General features: G+C 38.6%; 1 long non-coding RNA gene across 1 annotated transcript; it reads right to left on the bottom strand.

The window, feature by feature from the left end:
• Positions 1 to 779: 779 nt before the first annotated feature.
• LOC141574016 (uncharacterized) lies at positions 780 to 12,758 on the bottom strand. Its single transcript, XR_012500522.1, has 3 exons — positions 12,675 to 12,758; positions 8,113 to 8,417; positions 780 to 1,788 (listed from the first exon to the last, which is right to left on the bottom strand). It is a non-coding gene; the product is annotated as an uncharacterized LOC141574016 (long non-coding RNA).
• Positions 12,759 to 15,772: the final 3,014 nt, after the last annotated feature.

Genomic DNA, 15,772 nt, shown 5'->3' with positions numbered 1-15,772 from the left:
TCCAAAGTGGTGCTTGGCAGAATGTTCCAGATCGTTCACATGTCCTTCTGCATTGTGACAGCCGTTCCCTTGAAACTCCTGCAGCACATTTCTTGGACATTTATTGATGTATGCCATAAGCAGAGAAAAGTTCTCCAATCTGAAGTGTCCTGCTCTCCTAGTTTTCACAAACTAAGCACATCTGACTAATCAGTTTCCAAATCAACAAGCAGAACATAACCAGAGGCACAGAACACAGCTTGCTCCATCTGCCAGTCCTTTCTTCACCCAAGGATAGCCATTGTTTCTAACAGCATAGAGTAGTTTTAAAATGTCAAAAAAATGTAATGAAATATAAAGATTGTCAGATCCTTATTTAGAAACTTTTACGTATCATTCAGAAATCTAATCCTGTGCTAGTTCCTGGATGAACAGGTAGTATGCTTTTGGAAATTATTTTTGTACTATGTCTCAAGATCTCTCAACATGTTTATTTGACTCTCTTCTAGGAAATTTACCCAGAGAAAATCTGCTTAAGAAAGGGTGATTTCATATTCTTGAAAATTTTCAATTTACATTTTTTTTGTAATGATTAAACCAGAAAGTAACTCTGACATTCAACAGTGGGTGAATCATTAATTAGTTTATAGATATAAACCATGAAATATTAAGCAGCTGTTAAAAGGGAAGAATATAAAAACAGGGAAAGAATTTATCTTGTAATGCCTAGTAAAAAACTGAAAGTGCAAAATTGCATTATGCTAGAACCATATCTTTATAAAACTCAAATGCGTATGGACAAGAACTGGAAAATATTTATTGAGAAATGTTGATTGCTTTCTACATCTATTATGTTGTAAAATTGTTACTGTAGTAAAACCCAGATGAGCAAAATAGAAACATGTATGGTTTCTATTTAAAATGAATATTTCATAACAGTACATCAGTATTTTTAAAGTGTAAAGGATCAAGAATTTACAAATCTATCTTTTTAAGTCTAAAAGTAACCAATAACTATGAGAATGACAAAATAATTAAAACACAGTGACCTCCAATGTTGGCAATGAATCATTATTCAAGGAAATAGGTACTTTCATGCATTTCCATGATTGGTTTCCATGATGACAGTAAACAAGCCTCAACTGCCTTGGTCACCCCTGCTAGGTCCACTCCATTCCCAATCTTGTTGGCCACTCAAGAGTTGACAGCCCAGAAGTGCAGATTTGCTGAGCAGGTACAAGGAGAATCAAGGATGAACAGACCCACCCTAGGGAGACTCCAGTTCTGGGCCTGGGAACCTGGGGAATCAGAGTAGTTGTGATGTGAAGAACAGGAGATGGGGTCTAAGGAGTGTAGATGAGGGTATAGGGATGAAGGCATGCCAGAGGGAGCCTTGATGTTCCCATGTCCCCAGGGGCCAAAACTAGGACCAGCTAGGAAAGACACAGGAGAGGAGCAGAAGGGGCTCCATCTACATAACAGGTTTTTGTTGATGGAGTTGTCTTACAGTTGTTAACTTATGGAATTAGTCTGCAAAATAGATGATTCTTCCAAGTTTCTAACTTGGGCTTTTGCCCTTCAATCTTGTCTGCCATAGACACATTAAATTTTCTCCTTGCAAGGCAGTATTAAGATCATTGAGTATTAGACAAACAAACAAGACTATTCAATTCTGTCCTGAAAGTCAGAATCAAACTGGTTGCTGACCTTTCAGAAACACTGAGTTCATACCATGGTTCAAACATCCTCCACATACATGTACCTCCACAGACATTAACAGATGCTTGTGATCAATTTCCACATTACCACCTGCAAAAGAAAATAGTCTTGAATTAATAGCCTTTATAGAGTTCATATGTTTTACTATTTTTCCAAACACACTGTTTAGTTCAACTGGATTTTTCCTTTTTTCATAACAAGACTCTTCCAAGGAAGAAAACAGTACTTGATTTATCATCTGGACAAACTCCTTACTCTGGATAATTAACGAAGAACATGGGCCTACTACATTCAACAATTATGCAGTGCCTCTTCTGTGTCTTATCACATGAGTCCCTCAACACCCAGTCCATACCTGGTTCAGTAAGACAGGGCTGTCCACTTAGGTGCTGCAGCACAAATTGCTTCAGACGTCTCTAAACAGTTGCAGCATTTGTCTCATTCCACACACGTAATGAAAAACCACTGGTCAGCAGACCACACCTTGAAACTTATGTCGGCATTATTTTCTCCCCAAAGATGGAGAACCTCTAGAAGTGATATTTAGGTCATTTTCATGGCTTGTACAAATCACACTATGGCATCCTGCACTGCTTTTGGATTGTTTTCAATATTTATCACATAGAGTTATACAGTAAGGCTATGTCATACTATACTCATGATAGGTCACGAACTTCTACATCCAAAAAGTCTTTTTCCATGGCTGCCTTTCTTTGGATTCAAATCCAGATGAAAATTTGTGTTGTTTTTGTATCACTTTGAGAGTGTCTTTTCTTGATGGGGACTCCGGCAGCAGGAGGTTGAATTTATCCGAAGCTCCACTCAAAGCACAGTATAATTACTGGTCCCTCAAAGTCTATTTTCTTATTTTATTCATTTGTTCCAATTTGCCATCCCTTTTTCCCTAACCTCCCCCAAAGAGAATCATTATATGTTTAATATATATTTTTTTTAATTTAAATTCATTTAAAATGTGTAGTGTTGTAACATATGCTTATGTTTTAATTTTAGTAAATGCTACTGTGTTCAATCTCATTTTATTTCTTGCTCTTTTAGTCTTAACATCCTCTAGATGATGCCAAGAACATGGGCCTGGCTGGCATATTAGTGTTCCTTTTAATAAAAAACCAAACCAAACAAAACAAACAAAAACCCAAAAGGATCCAACTAAATTAGTGGTCAGGCAACCAGTGCTGGCAGGCCAGATCTGACCCAGTATGTTTTTATGAAAATAACTTCTGTTGGGACATAGCCACTCATTTGTTTTATGTACTGTCTGTAGATGTTTTCATGCTACAACAGTGAAGTCTAGCAGTTGCCATAGAAATCATATGACCTATAAAACTTATTATATTTACTCCCTGACCCTTTACAGAACGTTTACAGAGCCCAGAGCTGGGTGATCCATTACAAACCCCACATTCTCCTTTTCCAAAGTCTTCCTTTTTATTGACATTCTTACTGAGGAGGATTTGAGCCAATGGAAGGAGGGCAAATAATTAAATCTTTACCATGTCTGCAGAGATTTTCTGAAGGCGGTTTTCCACTTCAGAAATCCCACTTGTGATTATGTGGCGAAGTCTCAGCGCTGGCAGAACCCATCACACATTTGAAATGCTCCTTCAACAAGCTCCATGCTTGGAGCTTTTGGATTTTATGGGCTAGAATGTGGTGTCTAAGGCTGCTTTTCAAATCAATTCCTTAACTAATGCTGAATGGAAAGAGAAGCTGCTCTCAGTGAGAACTCTCTCACTCTACTATGCGTGGTCTTATACTAATGATAGATGGCATTTACATCCATATGATAGATTACTGTAAAAGGCTCTAGGCTATCAGGAAAAAACATTTAAAAATACAGAAGGCATAAACACTAGGGTAATAAAGTAGGTCTGGTGAGAACCGAAAGCTCTTAGCATCAGAAAAAGGTCTTTCAAAGCATCATTACTCCTCGCAGTGCCCAAGGACTCTCATCTTTCTCTCCTAGTCTAGACAGCATCTCTTATTGGGGTAGTTTAATAAAGACTCAATTGACATGGGTTGTAGTACAGTGCTGGGAACACAGTGGGCACTTATTAAATGTCAGCTGGATGAATAAATGGGCTGTGATGAGTGCATTTGACCGAATTCCAGCCCTCTAGAAACTTTAAATGGCAAAGAAAATACTGCTATGGGCATTCAGTGATGGGCAACCAGACTACAGCATAAAAAGGGTCTAGACATAAATGCACAATGCATTCTAATAAAGACCTGCATGTTGGCCATGGGGGGCAGTGTTGGGGACACAACGAAAAATGAAAAGTACTAGCTTCACTGCAGTCTTACTCACATTCAGGTGGTGTAATTAGCTTCAGGTAAACTGTCTTGCTATCTTTAACCCTACGAGTGTCTGTTAGTACATACTTGCTCCGTGAATTTTCACAGTGCATTTGGATTTCACTTGTTTTCAATTCCTTTGCAAGGATTCAAATGGAATCAAGGCATCATTACATAAAACTTATATGCTTGAGTCCAAGGGCCACCTTACTAAGTTAACAGATAACTATTTTTCCAATACATATATGAAAACCTGATTTATGAATATGGTATGTATCCTTCACTCTTGCTCTTTGTTGTACAGTATTTCACATTTGCCAAAAGACATAAAGAGTGATAGAACACACATTTACACACTACCCACATTAACAAATGAAACGCTTTCAGTCCACTTGAAGCCTCTCGTGATTTCATCCCGATCACAGAACTCTTTCTCCCCACTAGATGTAACAGCTCTCTAAACTTGAGGGATTATTACTCCTATGAATCTCTTTATTATTTTCTACATGTATATTCATCCCTAAAACTATGTAGTATTGGATACACACTTATAACCTACAGGTAACTGGCATCATTCAGGTATTGTTTTGTAAATCACTTTATTTGTAAATCACAATCAGTATTATATTTTTGAGATTTATCCATATTGATACATGTAGCTGTGGTATAATATTCCATTGTATAGTATTTTTATCCATTCCATTTCTGATTATTTAGGTTCTTTCCAATTTTTTTTTGCTGTTACAAACAATATTTTTGTGAACATGCATGTACATGCCTCCTTGTGGACGTGTGTGTGAGTTTCTTTAGGGTGATATCTAATAAGAATAACACTGATACTGCTAAAAACAAAATCTGCAATTTATAAAGAGCTAAAAATATAACTTCTAAGTATTTTACATACATGAAATCATTTTATCCTCACATCAGTCCTATAAGAGAAATAATTATTAGCCTCATTTTACTTATCAGAAAGCATAACTGGGCATGTGATTTGCAAATTTTCAGTTTCAGCAGATATAGCAAATTATCCTTCAAAGTGTTATAACAATGTCTATTCCCATAGAGGTAAATATAAGTCCCCAGTGGTCTACATTCTTGAAGCACTTAATAATGTCAGACTTTCAAAATTGGGTTCAAAAACCTTTATAGAGACAAATTACACATATTCATTTGTGGTTTGTGCCAGTAACTCAGGTGAGAAAGAGAGATCAAATAATGTTTTGTCTTAGGAGTGTGGAAGAGTACAGAGGTCACAGAGGTTGGTAGCTGAGAACAAAGTAAAATGCCCCTAAGAGAGTCAAGCATATTGATCATCCAGCACAAACCCGTCCAAAGGATGGAACTATATACCTGCAAAATCTTTGTTTTCCCAATGCTCATAGGACTGTTGAACACTAAAGGGAAATTCTGAACTAAAAATCAGAGTCTAGAAAGTCTTATATCTAACTTTCAATTCTTTCTCAGCTTGAACATTGTAACTGTATAGTGAGTAATGAGTCCTAAACACCTCCACATTCTCTTTAGTTGTGAATGATTCGAGTAACACAGACAAAATTAGTACTTTTTTTAAAACCAAAAATGTTTACTTTTCCCTAGAACTGATTCACTTTTCTTGTCTCTTCTACAAAAGAAAAGAAGGTTTATTATGTATGTTTGATTGATGAAGCATTCTACTCAAATTACGAACACAAGGAGATTAAGGACCTTTAAAACTGTGGTCACAGTAGATGAAAATAAAACTTTCCAGTTCATGGAGGTTGCAGGAAATGTCATTTTCCATGAACACACTTATATTAACACTTCAAGGACACAGGGACCTTAAAATCCCACCAAATGGAAAATTCCCAATGTGAGAAATGGGCTTCTCACCACAGGGACTGCAGATTTCTTATTCACCACAGAGCCCTTCTGTTCTCAGTAGAGTTCAGAAACCCTAGCACTTTTGCAAAGGAGCTGGGCAAACACACTCGAATGAGTAAAAGTGTTAAGATTTGTTTTGCAAAGAAATAAAAATGCAGGCCATAAAAAGTCAGGATATTCTCACAGCCAACGAAACAAACTGTGTTCTATCACACATCTTATGCTTTTACGGTAAACTCCTTTCCCCATGGAAAACTTCTAGGTACTATGACCTCCATAAAATGCTAGCTCTCAATCTTCAGAACATTTCAGAACTCTGAGAATTCTGATTCCTTACTGAATTTTATAGAAGAAGATTTATGGGGCCATAGACCACCCCTCCTGATTCTGCAAAATCCAGAGAAAACATTAACAGTAGCAACAGAAGCTTCCTCCTTTGTGTCTTGGTCCCACTCATTTTGAAAAGGTCTCTGACTTCTTCAAACATTAACCTGGATTATCTAGTAGTAAAAATGAGAGAAATTAGTATCTCTTCCTGGTATTCCAGTTATAGAGAATGGCCCAGGATTAGTGTCCGTGCCAATGACCAAATCCCCTGGCCTCAGGGGTGGAATGTTTTATCTTCCCCTTGCCTAAAACAGAAAAAAAAAAAAAATTCATGGTGGACTCTTGGTTATGGAGGGCTTGGTTTCCAAGTGATTTAGTGACTATAAGCCAGTCCTTATTCTCCCATAAAACTACATGAAGGTAAATGGAGTCTGTCATGATATTCAAATTGGAAAAAACATGATTCAGTTTTTTAAAAATACTGCTCTTCACCTTGATTAAGGCATAGTCTCCATTGGGCGATCTGTTTATGAGCTGTTTAAGGTATCTGAGCTCTCAGTTATAACATATGACTCCCAGAGAGCTCATTCCACTAATGAATATTCTAATTTGCAAGACTTTGGTTCATGAAGCACTTAGAAACCAATGTCTTTTTAATTAATTTAGTACTTTAAAAAAAAAAAAAGACCTTGCAAGGCTTATGGTTGTCTGAAAGTACATTCGTCCAGTGATAGGTTTCTGAAGGAGTCATCTGATATTTATTTTAAAATGGGGTGGGAAGTTGAAGTCCATGGAAAAATAAAAGATTAGGGAAAGAATGTAGAGAAATAAAAGGGAAGGAAAGAAAGTGGGGAAGGATGGATGGAAGAGACAGAATTGCAGAATGAATCTCATCTATTAAATAATCTCATTTCTTCCTGATAAATCAGCACATTCAGAAATCTATTTTCCTTCAGGAAACAAACATCTTTGTTACCTTTAACACATTCTAAAGTTCTTTCTTTGGGGTTATAGTGAATTCCAAAGAATCAGTATTTTTGAGAAGAGAAGCAACCTCAATGATACTAAACTATAACAATTCATTTTAGAAAGTATGCAAGTGGATATATGCATGTGTCTATCAAAATAAACCAACACCCCATTTCCACCTCAGCCTTACAACCTTTGATCCTTAATTTGGAGCATGGACAATAGAGGAAAACAATACAATGTGGCAGTAATCCAATTTCAAGATTCAAAAATTGGAGCCAATATTGTTCATCATTGTCTTGGCTTGGGATCCCCCAGAGGTGGACACTAAGACAGGGATTTGAAGCAATTAGCGTATCTGTGAGGTGAAGGAAACATGTGCAGGACAGTGAGAAAGTGGGACAGAGAAGGGAAGTAACTCCATAACAATATCAACCAGTTACCGCTGGAGTAACTAGTGTTCAGTCCCACTGGAGAGCTCTTGGAGGCAATGGAGAACCCACACCTCACTGTTCTCTCTCTCCAGAGGCAAGGAAATGAGCCACTGAATGAGTGTTCCTTCCAGCCCCTTTCATGAGCAGGCAAAGCCAGCCTCAGTCACTAGAGAAAGCCCCCCAGAACAGTGACACAGGAGCTGAGAGTTGGAATTTATGGGTGTGCACTGAAGTGGTGGGAGGGAGGGAGGGAATCATATGGGAATGAATCAGTGACAGCTGCAGTTGTACAAGGCTGAATCTAAAGAAGGGATTATTGCACCCTTCCTTGTATCATACCCCAGAGCAGTTGACTTCCATGTAGCACAAGCTATTTTATAGCCACACGGCTCTGTGTGGCAGATTATTAAGCATCATTAATCAGGGGCCAATTGAGTATTAACATTGCCAATGCTGCTTCCTTTAGACCTTCAGGCAAGTTACCAAAGCCCCAGAAATAGGAAGTTACCTTGGAGTCACAGAGTATGGAAATATGCTGTCTTTCTTGTCTCATGTTCTGTCTTCCTCGGTGATCTGCAATCACCAGTAGGTGTCCCGTGAGTGCAGTTTGAATGTCCTTTATTCTCACAAGGCTGAGGGGTGGTCAGATGTGAGGATTATCTCACTGGTGAGGAAGTAGCCTGAGACATGATGTTGTTCACCTTACAACTGCAAAGAGGTACAGACTTGATCCTCTTTCTTCCTTCTCTTTTCTCCTTTCCACTAGACCTTGCCGTATCTTGGGGAAGATTTTAGTCAAAGTTCATTTAAGACCTACAAAGACGTTGGAAAATATATGATAGTTCCAAAAATATGTCAAAATCACAATAAAATATAAGAAATAGGTTTCAACTGCTAACACATATAGTATGATAGTACAGGTGTATCTCATTTTATTGGTCTTCACAGATGCTGCATTTTTTGCAAATTTAAGGTTTACAGCAACCCTGCATTGAGCAAGTCTATCAGTGCCATTTTTCCAACAGCATTTGCTCACTTCATGTCTTTGGGTCACATTTTGGTAATTCTCTCAAAATTTCAATCTTTTTTCATTATTATTATATTTGTGTGTGTGTGATCTGTGATGAGCAATCCTTGATATTACTACTACAGAAAGATAAAGACTTGCTCCAGGCTCAGATTATGGTTAGCATTTTTTAGCAATGAAGCATTTTTAATTAAGGTGCTGTTTTTAGGTGTAACACTATTTCACAGTTAATATAACTATAGTCTAGTGTAAGCATAACTTTTATATGTACTAAGAAACCAAAAAATCCATGTGATTTGCTTTACTGCCATGGTCTAGAACCAAACCTGCATTATCTCCAACGTATGCTTGTACGCAGATATAATGATGACTAAATCTCTTCTTCATTTTCTGTCACCTGAAATTGATCCTATTGAACTTACCTCTCTATAGACCCAGCCTGAGTCTTTTTCTTATGGTATCCCTGCCACTATTGGGGGAGTCTTCTAGGCCCATGGATTTTTTGACCCACTTTCTTTATCAACAGCACATGAGGTGAAATCACACATTTACTCACACTGTACTCAAATATGGAGAAAGGGGGCATCTTAATTTCTTTAAAATTGATTTTTTGCTTCTCACTAGTGCCCCCTGCTGGGTCGTGCCTCTCCTTATGAATGTCCACAGAAGTTCAGCAGCACTAGAATTTTCAGGCTAACTTTTCTGTTGAAGAATAATGTACGTAACAAAATGTGCAAATATTTTATGTGTACAGCTGCATGGATTTTCACAAAGTAAACATACCCATGGAGTGAGCACCCAGATAAAGAAATAGAACATTACCAGCACCTCAGAACTATCCCCCTCATGCCACCTCCCTATTACTAAACCTGGTAATTGATATAATCCAATCTGGGAATCTCAGTCTGATTCAATATTTTAAACCATGCATAAAATTGTTCAGTATATAAAGTTCTCAGTCTGTCACACCGCACCCCTTCCTCCCTTCTCTGTGCTCTTCAAGAGAGCACTAATTATGGAGTCTGTGGGGCAGAAATTTCCTCATGATTTGAAGGCAGCAGGGTCTCAGTCCTGCATTCAGATTCGACCCTGGTTCTGGGACAACAGTCAATGCTCACCCCGCTGTCATCAGTTGCTAGTATCTGTGTGACTCAGGGAATGCATAGCTGAGCAGTGCCCTGGTTACTGCCCCCATCTGCACATCAGCTCTGGACAGTGATTTGAATCCCTTCCCATACATGGTCATGATCCTGGCCCAAACATTTTCAAGACGATGCTTCTTTCTCCACCACAATGACTTTCAGGCAAGATCCTTGACCACGCTCCCAATTTTCTCTGTTTCTCCTCTGAATGGACATGTGGGATCTTTGAGGTCCCATCCATACCAGGAAGGAACTAAGGACATCTTGGGATCACCGAACTTCCAGCCCTTTCCTGTGCCTATGAACATTTCCTTGCCTTCAACATTGTGAAGTTATCTTCTGCAGGGTCATAAATGGGAACATGGTCTTAAAAGGCATATCAGACATATGTCTGATCACCTGTCACCTCGCTGTGTCAGTCCTTGGCCCCTGCAGAAGGACCACTGCCCACTGTAGGCTGGAAGTGGCCACATGCAGTGCTTTTCTTAGAGGCTGGCAGATTCTGTCCAGTATGACCAAGGAAGCAGGGCACAGCCCCAGCATCTCTGGACTACCCCAGACCTGTCTATATGAACTTAAAAAAAGCCAGCCACATTACTAGGAATAACAACTTCAGCAACTGATGTTTCTTCCCCATATTTCCTTTTCTTTTTCTTTAATGCAAACTTTGAGTATTTAAAGTAGTAATCGTCAGGCTTTCCTTTCTTTGCTATTACACCCTCCCAGGGTGGTAACCCTTCCACTGGGCTTTTCTTTCCTCCACTGTCTATCCATTCACCTCTCTCCTAGTGCTTATCGATGGAAGGGATGCAGAAGAAACTCCGTGATCAGAGCCTCCAGGTCCAACTCTGGATCTGGTCAGTGGGACTTAACAGGAGTTCTAGAAGTTTCTTTCTCTCAAAATAAAGTCTGACTGTCCAGACACTTGTTTTAAAACAACAGCAACAATGATTTTACATATCAGATTATCTTCTGTTCTCTTTCCATTCCTGCTATAACAATTCTTATCTCTTCCCATCCTCTGAAAGCCTCACTTCACCCATCTGCCCATGGCAACAGGTTACTTCAGGTGACAAGAGCAGCAAAAACATAAAACAGAAATGCATATTCATATCTTTCAAAATGTTAATCCCGACATACTGAAATGAATTAATGCAAAATACATGAAGAGTAATTTTAGCATCTTCCCACAGTATCCCTGCACTAACACAGAATCGAACACTATAACTAAAGAACTCTAATTTACCAGCTTCTGAAGTATTAAGTTAAAAAGACTTGAAAAGAAAACTTAATGGACATTAGGTTTATGTAATCCTTTATCATTTACAAGATGCTTTCACATAAATTATCTCTTTTGATCTCCACTCAATGAAGTATGCATTACTGTCCTCATTTGGAGACCTAGGGAAGTAGAACACTGCCATCAGCATATGGTGACATAGTGAAATAATAATAATAATAAAACTTTCTATTTAAAAACACACCTATGTAGCTCTAAAGATAAAAGTTAAAATTAAGGGTCAATATAGATTCACTTGGTTTTGAGAAGAGTCATCCTTCTGAACCACTTGTGTCATGGAACATATAACAAACAGGGCCCTATTATTCTTTGGGAAACTGAACATCGGCAATGTAATCCGAATCCAAGTGCTCCAAAATAAGATGATAAATTCTTCATGTTTAAACACGTGACCATCATGGCTGTGGGCAGGTCCACTACTGCAAAGCTTAATGTGATGTGAATTCATGCTTTGCCTCCTCAGAGAGGGCCCAGAGGCGGTGTTCGGGATCTTCCATTCTGGAGGACATCAACAACTTGCTCTTTTTGGGGGGCAGAGCACAGGCCCCAGTACCCAGCATCACACCAGGAGCTATGACCAGCAGAGAAATCAAAGAGAAGGGGCAGCAGCTGATAAACTCTAGGAAAAGCAGAATTTAAAATTTTCCCTTTGTTCACGGCAGTTCCCATAAATTATCCTCAAGCATCAGGAAAGTCTCATTTACAGCCCCTTTGTAAATTATGACTGGAGGAATCACCTTTGTCCACATTCTTTGGCAGAACAGACCTGAGAGAGTAAGGACAGTGTGGCAAAGGGGTCAGAGACCAGTAGGAGGAGATGGAGGGAACTGAGCCTGAGCCTGGAGCATGAGGTGCGAGGGCACAGGTGGGCTGGAGGAACTTTCCAGTACTCCTCTGGGTCCTCAGAAACACCTGCTGGCACCCACAGGAGGCTCCGATTAGGGATCACTGAACAGGAAAGGAGACCTCCCATACACTGGAAATTAACCACAGAATAAGTCATATTTGGAGGTTACTTTTACCTGGGTCATTCGGATTAGTCAAAAATAAAATTTGGTTAAATATTACCTTTCTCAAAGATAGTCTTTAAAGTCAGTTAAAGAATATCACCATACAATTCGGAAAAAAAAACGGTTTTTATTATTTTCTAGTCTCAGGACACCTCTCTTCCCACCCTTTCCCCACCTGCGGATGTCACTTCCCAGTGATGTGCCTATTTCACTCTCAACCACAGGATGTCAGCCCAAGGCTAGTCACTTCGGCATTTTCCTGCCTACGGAATTGTTTTTTTCTGTCTGTTCAGGAGGAAGTTAGCGAGCCCTAAAACCCTACAGGACAAGCACAGTGACCACAGCGGCCACTGGAAGCTCTTCATGGGTGAGACCCACGCCTTCATGACTCCGAGCAGATGAATACTCTCTGCCTCGAACTCTGGGCACTTAAAAGGGCTTCCGCCCACTCACCGCAGTTTGCAGCCTTTGGAGGAGCCGCCCTTCCTTCCCACCGCCTTCCGGAGCCCGGAGACTGGGCGAGTGCATCCGCCGCGCTTCCAGCGCAGGGAAGGCACCCGCTGTTCTGCCCGCGGAGAGGACGCCACGTACCTGCCTCGCCGCCTGTGCGCCCAGGCGACTCCCGGGCGGGCTCGGCATCTCCGCGACGCCTTCGCAGGTGAAAATGGCTTTCCTCCTCCTTTTTTTTTTTTTTTTTTTTATCATAAATTATCTTTTTAAATATTTAATATATTCTAGAGCTTGAGACTGACATTCCACTGCCAAAGGAAAGGAGGACCAAAGCGAAATATAAGAATGCATGTTATTCACAGAATAGATCTTACAAGCAATTTCTGCTCTACTGGCAGAAATTTTCAGTGAATAGAGGTTAAATGCTTACAAGCACTAAAGCCAGAGGAAGAGGTAAAAGTTCAAATACTAGTAAAGAAGGCTCTTATTTTCCTTTACGCCTTATTTCTTTTGCTTTTGGTCTCCTTTTACTCAGTGTCTTTAATTTTATCTCTATTTGTGTTTCTTGTATGTTGCTTAATATGACACCCTATCTCTGCTCTTTTAAATCTCCCACTTCAAAACTCATCCTCATAAAACCTTTCAAGGTTGTTTTCCTCATCATTATAATCTCTTTATGCTACAATGAAAGAACAAGCCTTGAAGCTTGGCAGTTAATCACCTTTTAATCTATTGGGTTTTATATGTGTTTACAATACAGACTGATAGAGGTCACAGATCTTTAGTTACAAAATGGGCCACTTTATAGCTCCTGAAAAAAATCTTTAAAAAATCATCACTGGAGAGGGTAATAGCTCAGTGGTAGAGCACATGCTTAGCATGCACAAGGTCCTGGGTTCAATTCCCAGTACCTCCATTAAAAAAAAAAAAAAGAATTAAAAAGTCATTGGAGTGGGGTGAAGGGTGTATGCAGAAGAACATAAAATGTAGATAAGGATGTACAACACTCTGTGATTAAAAAAGTACAACCAACAAAACTAGGATGCAATAAAAATGGTTTCTAATATATAGGAAAATGTATAGCTTTATGTTCTAGTTCATTACTTACATCTTTAAATCTGTATAACTTACTAATTCAACAATATCTGGTTCAGTAAATACTTACTGAGGGTCTACTCCGTGCAAGGCACTATTCTAACTACTTAAGGATCAACCAGTGAACAAAACAAATCCTAGTCCATTGAACATATACTTGGGGAGTAGAGTGGGTAGGAGAGAGGAACCAGATAATAAAGACAATATATAAGACAAGTATAATATATATCTTAGAAAGTTTTTTAAAAAGAGAGAGAATGGAGTCTAGGGGATCCATAGTGCCAGGAGTGGGCAAGGTAGGCCTCACTGAAAAGGGAACTTGAAGGGAAAGAGCTTTGTGGTGCTCTGGAGAAGGAATATTTCTGGCTTGCAGTCAGTGCAGAGGCCCCGAGGCAAAAGAAAGGACCCTGTGGCTTGAGAAGAATGGGAATGGGTGAGAGTACTCAAAGATGAGATTGGAGTAGACATTCAATATGTTTTAAAAAACAGCTTAATGGAGATATAATTCCCATTCTCTACAATCCACCCTACACATACTATTCAGGTTTTTTTTTTTTTAACCACACATATTTTTAAAATTTACATATACGTACTGTTCATTGTTTCTAAGAACTTTTAGAGCTTTAGCTTTTTAAACTTACATAGTTATCAAAGGAATAAAGCCAACCACAAAATAAGAATTAATTTTAAAAGATACATACAACCCACTATTAACAGCAACATTATTTATAATTGCCATGATATGGAACCATCCTAAGTGCACATCAGTAGGTGAATGGATAAAGAAGAGGCAGCATATATATGTAAAGGAATACAACTCACCCATAAGAAAGAAGGATGTTTTGCCATTTGCAGCCCTTCATTCACTTTTTTTTCACTTCAAAACCCAGAATTTTATAACTGGTGTAAACATTTCCATTGCATCAAAAATAACAAAATACCTAGAAATAAACTTAACCAAGGAGGTTACCTATACTCTGAAAACTGTAAAACATTAATGAAGGAAATTGAAGAAGATATAAAAAATGAAAAGATATCTTGTGCTCTTGGATTGGAAGAATGAACATTATCAAAATGGCCGTACTACACAAAGCAATCTACAGATCCAATGCAACCCCTGTCAAAATACTCACTACATTTCTCACAGAACTAGAACAAACAATTCCAAAATTTATGTGGGATTATAAAAGACCCCGAACTGCCAAAATAATCTTTTGTAGGTCTTTTTGTTTGTTTGTTTCTCTTTCTTCTTTTTGTTCTCTTTTCTTATGGTTTGATGACTAGAGAAGTTACTTTAACATTTGTTGTAAAGCTGTTTTAGTGGTGCTGAATTCTTTTAGCTTTCATTTATCGTGAGCTTTTGATTTCTCCATCAAATCTGAACAAGAGCCTTGCTGGATAGATTATTCTTGGCTCTAAGTTCTTCTCTTTCATCACTTTAAATATATTGTGCCACTCCCTTCTGGCCTGTAGAGTTTCTGCTGAAAAATCAGCTGATAACCTTATTGGAGTTCTCTTGTATGTTATTTGTTATTTTTCTCCTGCTAATTTTAATATTTTCTCCTTATCCTTGATTTTTGCCAATTTGATTACTATGTGCCTTGGTGTGTTCCTCTTTGGGTTGATCCTGTGTGGAACTCTCTGCACTTCCTGGACTTGGATGACTATTCCCTTTCCCAAGTTGAGGAAGTTTTTGGTTATTATCTTTCCAAAAATTTTCTCGGGTTCTTTCTCTCTTCTCTTTCTGAGACCCCTATAATGTGCATATTTGTTTGCTTCATGTTGCCCCAGACTCAAACAAAACAGGGCTCTTTTATCAAGGCTGCTGGGGAGGTACTAGTAGAATCTGCTTCACTGATGAAAAACTTATCCAACACAAACAGACAAAAAGACCTGCCAAAAATTCATACAAGAATACACTTTCTTCTCAGTACATCATTTAAAAGTATATACACTGTATAGGTAACGTATAGTGAAACCTTTAAAAACAATTCTGTGTATAGCTATATTGACTACTTGCAAGGGCAATTTGCAAACACTTAATTATTTGGAATGCATTTTTTGTCCAGTTTGTTACATCTCAACATAGTGGGGTAAAGTGAAAAGTTTTTTTTTTTTTCCTACTTCCCATACTATTATTTTCC

Source organism: Camelus bactrianus, chromosome 19, assembly GCF_048773025.1.
Source record: "Camelus bactrianus isolate YW-2024 breed Bactrian camel chromosome 19, ASM4877302v1, whole genome shotgun sequence".
In the NCBI taxonomy this organism is placed as follows: Eukaryota; Metazoa; Chordata; class Mammalia; order Artiodactyla; family Camelidae; genus Camelus; species Camelus bactrianus.
The sequence above is the reverse complement of the archived record's forward strand: the minus strand, read 5'-3'. Positions and strand labels throughout refer to the sequence as shown.